The sequence below is a fragment of the Larus michahellis genome, chromosome Z (assembly GCF_964199755.1).
Source record: "Larus michahellis chromosome Z, bLarMic1.1, whole genome shotgun sequence".
NCBI classification, from domain to species: domain Eukaryota; kingdom Metazoa; phylum Chordata; class Aves; order Charadriiformes; family Laridae; genus Larus; species Larus michahellis.
The window spans coordinates 63142754-63151196 of record NC_133930.1 but is presented as its reverse complement, the minus strand read 5'-3'; positions in this window follow the sequence as shown (position 1 = coordinate 63151196).

Below are 8443 nucleotides of genomic sequence, written 5' to 3'. Positions count from 1 at the left end.
TATCAACAAACATAACAAGGTGGCTTGATTGGAAGTAGGTCAATATATATATCCAGTTTAATATTTTCAAGTTGTCCTACACAATAACTGTATAAAAATCAATCATTTTTTTCTCCAAGATTTAGCAAAATTGCCATCTGGTTTGCTAGTTACATCAATAAAATCTTACAGGTGCTGTTACTGAAACAGAATGAAGATAAGTAGCCAGATAATTCCTATAATAACTCCTAGACAGATTCTGGTTGGTGAAAAAATCAATCTCTAGCAAATGAATTATGCCATCCTATTTAATTTGGAAAGTTTACATTCTGAATTCTCAGCCTCTCGGTTAATTATATTGTTGTTTTCATTTTTAAATCAGTTGTTTTAGGAAGAGAAGAACTGGCAGGTCTGGTCTCCTGCGGATGAAGGAGCTGATGCTGAACACACATGGGAGTTACTCCACATGGGGTGGACTGTGCTGCTGTTTTCACAGGGAAGTCTGTCCTGCTCACTGCCGTTGAAACACATAGAAGCTGAAAAAATTCTGAGGCAGACAGACAAACTAGGAAACCAAACTCCAGATATGACATATTTAACCATGGAAGCTGCATATTTTAACTTTCTAATAGGTAGGCAGCACCAATTTTTGATGAAGCTATATCTGAGAATGGTCATTACAAAAATATTTGCCTTTCTTCGACTTATTTTAATTAAAGGGATAAAAATGTCTGTTTCCAAAACAAGTGCAGACTTCATCTGTAACTTCAGCCCGAGTATCCAGCACGTTTCTGTTGTGGAGTGTTAAGGCGAGAGGACGCTGTGGTATTTTCTGTGCAGCGACGTTATCAGCGTTAGGTAGTTGTCCTAGTTTCTGTAGGGTGGTACAAGCAGAGGCTACCTGATTACAGGATGGGTATCTCTAGGGAGGTATCTAAATTCCTCCTTAGCCATTCACATGAAGACTCGCTATAGCACTACCTGCACAGAACAACTTTTAAAGATTCAGACAGTCTTGGGTTGGAGGAAAACTGCAAGCTAAAAGGTATGCGAGACCAGAATCTATTAAACGTAAGCTACCTATTTTGGTAGTGAAGGGACTGACATGCCTATTTTAAGCCTGTTTGAAAATCTTAACCACAATATCTACAGCTAAGATCACCATCGGTGTAATTATCATCTAAAATAGGCTTATCCCCCTTTGTTAAGCCAGGACCTATTTTGGTACATATGATTGTGGACAAACTTAAAAAGTTCATTACAGTACCCATATTCAGTAAGGAAAAAAATGCTGAAGTAGTGAAAAATAGATTCAAAGACCTACAGAATGGTGTCACTGTACTGGCTAAGGATTCTTTAACTTCAGTAGGCGAAGATGGAAAAAAGCTTGGTTCGCTCTATCAAGAAAAAAACAAACCAAAACCAAAACAAACCCCGCAATCCTCTGTTGACACAAAAACATACATCCTCACAAAGAGCAGGCAGTTTTCAAAATAATAGTTTTTTGTAGTAATTTCTGAACAACCATTACATACGAGGGTTTGAAAGACATGCTTGCAGCAGCTATACAGCTCATGCAGTTTTTTCCCATTTTAGGATCAAGTCTTCACCAATAGCACATACGAAACGAAACAGTGCCTTAACACATTAGATCTGCCTTCTCTCAAGTCAGATTTTTCATTATTTCAAGAATGGGAAAGGAGTGTCTTGAGCAGTTGTATATTCAGGGATGTCAATAAAAAGGCTGAAAGAATCATTTGGAACTTGGAAAAAAATACAGTAACCCAAACTTTACTGTCAGTTACACAAATACAGCTCCCCGGATCATACTGCCTTTGCGAGAAATGCAGTCAGAAGTAAAAATGGATCAACGTTGTCAGTTCTCGAACCTGCATCTCTGCACCCGAAAGCAGAAATTGATTCAATACTTAAAAATACATCTGCCAGATCACCAATAGGCTAAGACAAACTCCCCTTCCATGATGGTTTAAGTTAAATGCCAGGCTGTAGGCTGGAGATCCTGAGATACAGGCACGTTTTCCATTATGTCCACTCCAGAAAGGTAATCTTTATCTTCTCTGAGCTTGGGAGTGGTAATCTTTATCTTCTCAGAGCAGCAGAAATCCTTGCACCGTGCAAATTCAGAAGGCACTTTTATTGAACTTCCAAAGCTTTCCAAAACTTTGGCTCTTTCTCCTTGGCTAGGCCAAGATTTATTTTTTAATTTAATCATTACCATGATACCAAGAATGATAACACAGCAGACCTCTTAACTTATCTAGCTCCTAACAGATTAAACCCATTACTTACCTCTAAAGCTTTGAGATCCCTCTCTCAAGAAACAAACAACTCCCAGCCTTAAACTCCAAATTTTGTTTCTTTTTGGCAGAAAAAGTGTACCAAAATTGCATCAGGTGCAGGGAGACCTGGCTGCTCTGTGAGCCGGGATCCGAGAGTGACAGCATGGCACATGGGAGCAGTGGCCTCACCAACAACGTTGCAGGGGTCACGCTCACAGCACTGGCAAATTGGACTTTGTGCCAAAATTTGGAGAGGTTAACACACGTGTGTAGACACACACTGGCCTTCAGTCAGCTCCAGAGAACACTGTCAGAACTACTTCAGCTACCCTGGGCTTTGGTATCAGAAATGTTTTGTAATTCTATTCTGGAGAGCAAAGATTAACCATTTTAGAACCATTGTTAGGTGTTTCCAATTAAGCTGGTTAGCTTGCTATAAATGGCCAGAAGAGCAAACTCTTGAAACTAGTGCCCAAAACACTTTGCTATATATTTAAAAACTAATCCGAGTACCACTTCATTTTTTTTTGAGATGACAAACCTAATCAATCATTGTGAGAGCATTCATTTCTCTTGGTGTGCTTCCACGATGTCACCATTTTACTGTGTCACAGTATCACACTGACACACCTGCGAAATTTGGTAGAGGGGATCGGTCTTGCCCAGTTACGAGATTTTATCTTATGCGTTTTTGTGGGATCTTTCATGCTTAGTTTTAAAGTGTGTTGTGTGCCTAGGATGTAGCAAGTTCGAAGCAACAGCTGTAACTCCTACAGTAGAAGCAATTAGTTGTCTTTTAACATTTTTTTTTCTTTTTGCAGGACAGAAAAAGTTGACTGCTTCTGTTTGAACATGATGTAATTTAGAAAGGAGGTACCAGGAGAGATTTCCACAACCACAAGTATCAGAAACACAAGAATCTAGGGAGCTAGCAGCCTTTTGCTTGTTCATGCGTAGGCCTTCATGCATCTGTTTGAGTGCTTTCCTGACAAAAAATGCTTTCCTGACTAAAGCCCTTCAAATTTTAATCCTCGTGTGTGCTGGCTTGATGAATAAACAGGAATTATATTTGTATATTCATTACGAGAATCTGTAGCTATAACTAGTACAGTACCTGTTTGTGTTGTAGATTTTTGTGGAATTTCATAAGGGCTTGAGGGGGATGTTTTCTGTTGTTTGTTTGATTGGTTTTTTTTAATACAGAGCTCTTTGCTAGGATCTAAACTTCGATTCAGGGCATTACTGCTGAATAAATTGAATTAATCAGAGACCTGGCTAGGAATTTAAGTTATAAATTGTTTTTATTTAGAGAGTACTTTAGGACATAGAAAGATTGCATGCAGTACTTTGTTCATGCTTTATAGCCTGTGTATATCTTGGTACATTATTATGAGCTATAAATACATGTAGAGTGTATTCAGTCTCTTTAATGAAACTTTAATTTGTTTTGGTTGCCCTGGGAATTTTTTGGTAGTTAGGATTTCATTTACTACTCTGAGTTATCCTGCAGAGCTCAGTTTCTGCTAACCCATACAAGAGGTATTTTAGGAGGCCTGGGCAATAGGAACATGTCAGAACCACTAACGTATAGTATACAGGTGATGTAAGTTCCCATCTAGCGTAACACTGGAACAGCCTTCCTGGGGTCAATGCCCCAGGCCTGTCAGTGTTATAGAGGCATTTGGACAATGCTCTTAATGACATGCGTTAACTTTTGGTCAGCCCTGAAGTGGTCAGGGAATTGGACATCATCATCATTGGTAGATCCCTTCCAACTGAACTGAACTGAACTGTTTTGTTCTGCTCTATTATTCTATCCTATCCTAAGTAACTGCAATATGAAAGATGTATTTATTAATCAGTTAGTAATCGAGATGAATAACAACCACATCTTAACAATAAAGCAACCATTTAAATATTGTTATTAATAATTGGTTTAATTATTCAGCCCAATTTCAGACTGTAAGAGCAATTTTTTTTAGTTATATATATCTTATAGTTATGTTTTAGGATCCGAGTTAATTATCGAGACAATGTGACCTAGAATGAAATCATATTCCATTTGTTACCTTTTTTGTTTTGGTTTGGTTTGTTTTTGGAGATGTAAAAAGGACTGAAATAGTAGATAGCTTGTTTAGAAGCTCAGTAGGCTGGGTCCTAGTGCCATGCAAGGAATAGTAAGTAATGTTGGCTATAAGAAAGAGAAATTATTTTTATTAAGGTAGTTTAAAATCTTTCTTTATTTGCAGTACCATTTAATTCATTTCAATAAAGAAAGAAATGTTTTGTTACATAGAAATTGCCATACTCAATCAAGACAGAACTTAAATAATTTTAAGTCTTCTTTGTAATAGTGCCAGGAATCAAAGGACCTTGGGGAAGCACTCTGAAGTGCAAGGGTAGGGAATAATCCAGGCATGCTGAAACCATCTTCTTAATAAATTAGAAATGCTTTAACATCTCAAATTCTGAACACGGATTTGTAGTCCTTCTATCCACAGTTGTTGGTATGCATTTGTTATTTATACTATTGTAAACCTAGATGTCGACATTATCTATATAAACTGTAAAATATGTCTTGTATCCTGCTAAACACTTGTTCTTAACAATAGTTACAAATAATATTGTTATTATTATTTGTAATAATATATATATTATTACTAATATATATATGTATAAAACTCTCTCTCTATATATATAACTAACGTCACCTTGCAGAAATACCCCTTGGCTAAATTTACAGTGTGTCAGCAAAATTATTTTAATAGATTTAAAATTTTCTGCCTTCATTTTATTAAACTGAGTGTTTTCTTGTTCTTGAATGGGAAGTGAATTTTTGTATGATAGGATTATATTAACATTATCTGTGTTTTAAACTGGAACATACCATGCTTTCCTGAATTTATAGCCATCTGAATTTTTGGCAGAGGAGATCTAGTTTGCAGTTCTGTGTTGTTATTGTTGTTTTTACAGCTTGTTGTGCTGTAATTTCAGAGTTTTGGGGATGCAAATGAATAACTGTACTTGAACAAATCACTTGCAGAGTATATATACAATAATTCTCATGCTCCTAAGAAATATTTGCTGTGCTGTAAAGTACACATAATACCTCATTTGCTCAGAAATATCCTGAAATCACCAAATTTACAACATTCCTAACATACAACAGTAACTCCAGTTGAAGCTACCACTGTAGGAATACCAAACATCTGAGAAAAAAAAAGAAAATTCTTGAAAACTACTGGACAAAATTTCTGGTTTGGGTATGTCCAAGAAAACAGACAGGCATGACAGTTTATGGTTTGCAATAGAATTTCATTACAGGAATCATCGTATTGTTTTTCATGTCTGCCTTTCAGTACTCTGTCATAGTTTTCTTTTAATTCCTCTATGAGGGAGGATGAACTTGATCATCAAAAAATTCCTCTCTTGTTATAAAACCTAAAAATCTAGAGTTGGAAAAAGAAGTGGCACTCCTCGATATGGCAGTATTGTGTATGTTCTTACTGGGCGCAGCATCAGTACGTACACCTACAGTTTGGCTTCCTGAGAAAACAGCTTGGTCTGAATACTATGAAGATTTAAAAAGTTACAAAATTAGAAATTCTTACACACAGCTCACATGAAAAATCTTTCTATTTATGTGTTTACTTAGTCTTTTGAATACAATATGAATGATAGCATGGATGAATCAGTGATATGGAGGTGTCTTATGAACCGTTTAAAATTCATTAGAAAGAAACTGTTAGACTTCATGGACTTTCAGATTATGTATTTACTGGAGTATAATCACCAATCAGCAAAGCAATTCTTCAGGCAGAATACACTCTTGTGTCCCAGCTGAGGATAAAAACTCAAGATGCTTGCATGTTTGCGCAGTAGTAGTATTCTTCTACTTAAACTGACAATTTTCTGCCAAAACTTTTCGTATTTCCATGGAATGAGGTGTTGATGCAACATGAACAGTATTCACAGAGGCTAATTTTAACCTTTGGTGCCTAATTTATCCTGTTCCCTTTTATGCAATCTGTGGGTGTATGGGGTGGCCTTAAGAGGATTATTTTCAATATGAGCCTAACTTAAAGAGCTGTATCCTTTGCTGCTGAGGGATTTATCCTCTACTGATTGTAGAGGTAGTCTACAAACAGTAGCCTATCTTGATCTTTTTGAATAACTCACATCCTTGCCTCAAAGTATCTGAGTTCGGCTTGTCTGTGCACCAGTCTGTCTGCATATATGCCTATAAGCACTCCTTCCTAATGGTTTTGAACCATTAGCTTTTTTTAGCAAAAATTTTACAAAAGGAAGGAGGTCCGGAAGAAAGAAGCAGAGCGGAGAGAGAGAGGAGAGGAGGGGAGGGGAGGGGAGGGGAGGGGAGAGGAGGGGAGGGGAGGGGAGGGGAGAGGAGGGGAGGGAAATATCAGCTGGAAGGGACCTATAATGGTCATCTAGTCCAACTGCTTGACCTCTTCAGGGCTGACGAAAAGTTAAAGCATGTTATTAAGGGCATTGACCAAATGCCTCATAAACACTGACAGGCTTGGGGTATTAACCACCTTTCTAGGAAGCCTGTTCCAGTGTTTGATCACCCTTTTGGTAAAGAAATGTTTCCTAATGTCAAGTTGTTATGTTTTGAAGAACCCGCAACAATTCATTGTCATTTAGACAATTATTCCATCTCCTGGTGACCCCTCCCCACTTGGGAAGAAGAATCGGGAAAAACCAAGGAAACCCGAAGGCTGAAATATAAATGATTTAATAGAATAATACTAAATAATTAACATTAATAATGCTAAAGAACCAGTATTGATCCTGATACCAATATAAAATATACAAGAATTATATTCAGCCAATTCTATCAGTAGGAAGCTGTGCACTCCCAGCAGTGGACAGTAAGGTTGGACACTGAGAGCACTACAGCTTTGGGAGGAAGGGAAGGAGTCTGGTACCGGTGCAAGTTCTCTGGATTGCAGCCATTAAGGGAGAGAAAGAACTTTGCAGCAAACTTTCTACTTTATATCGAATGTGACGTTCATGGTGTAAGAGATGGACTGTAAATTCCCTGACAAGGGGCAGAAGACCTCCAAGCCTTCAATGGAATGCCTCAAACACTCATGAGAAAATAAATAATGCAGGCCTGGCCTTCAAAGAAGGCTAACACTTCTGGTGCCTGAAAGTGTGGCAGAACTGTCTTGTGAAGACAGGACAGTTCTGCTGCTTGTGTGGTGAGCTTGCTAGTTCTCAGTTCTTGAGGCCATTGCGTACGATAAGTGACCTTTGCTTCATTATCCGTGAAACGCATAGGAAAGTGCACACCCTGCATATGCTAATGAAGATTATAGAGATCATGCTAAACATGTATGACTATGGCACTCGTCTCTCCACCCAAATCATGCTACACGTCACCTGGGAGAAGGGAGAAACCTGAAACGATGCTGTCCTAGGCAAGGGGGGTGAATTCAACAAACATAAAAGGGGAAAATAGGTGCCCCTAGACGGGGAACAAAGAGGAAACAAAAGAAGAAGATAATGCCTGGGAAGATTCTTCCCAAGAAAGAAGACTGTGCCTGGGAAGGTTTTTCAAAAAAAGAAGATTATGCCTGGGAAGACTCCCTGAAAAAGACACTGGAACCAGGACCGGTGATCTCTTTCTTTCTGTCTTTTTCTCTGTCTTTTCCTTTCTCTATCCCTCAGTTTCTCTTTTCAAGTTGCTAAGTAACAGTTAGAGTTCCTAAGTAACGACCTTAAGTACAACCTTAAGTACCGCTTGCCATAAGTTGTCATCTACCTGTTGTTAAGTAACACAATGTGTACCTCACCATTTGCCATAATTTGTCATATACCTAACCAATTATCATGGACTTGTTGAGACCTATACTAACCATTTTGGGAAGCTAATAAATGTTTCTATATGGACCTTGAGATTTATCTCACCTTAGTCTGCGCCGTTGGGAATTTACGAATCTGAAGTCACTTACCCCCTCTCTTTCCTGGGAGTGGGACGTGACACATGGCATAAAATAATCCTGTTGATCAGCCTGAGTCAAGTGCCTGGGTCTTGCTCCTCCTCATTCCTGCACCTGGCAAGGCTCGAAAACACTAAGACCTTGAAACCCGCATGCCATAACTGGCTATAAAGTAAATATTTTCACAGATTCAGACAC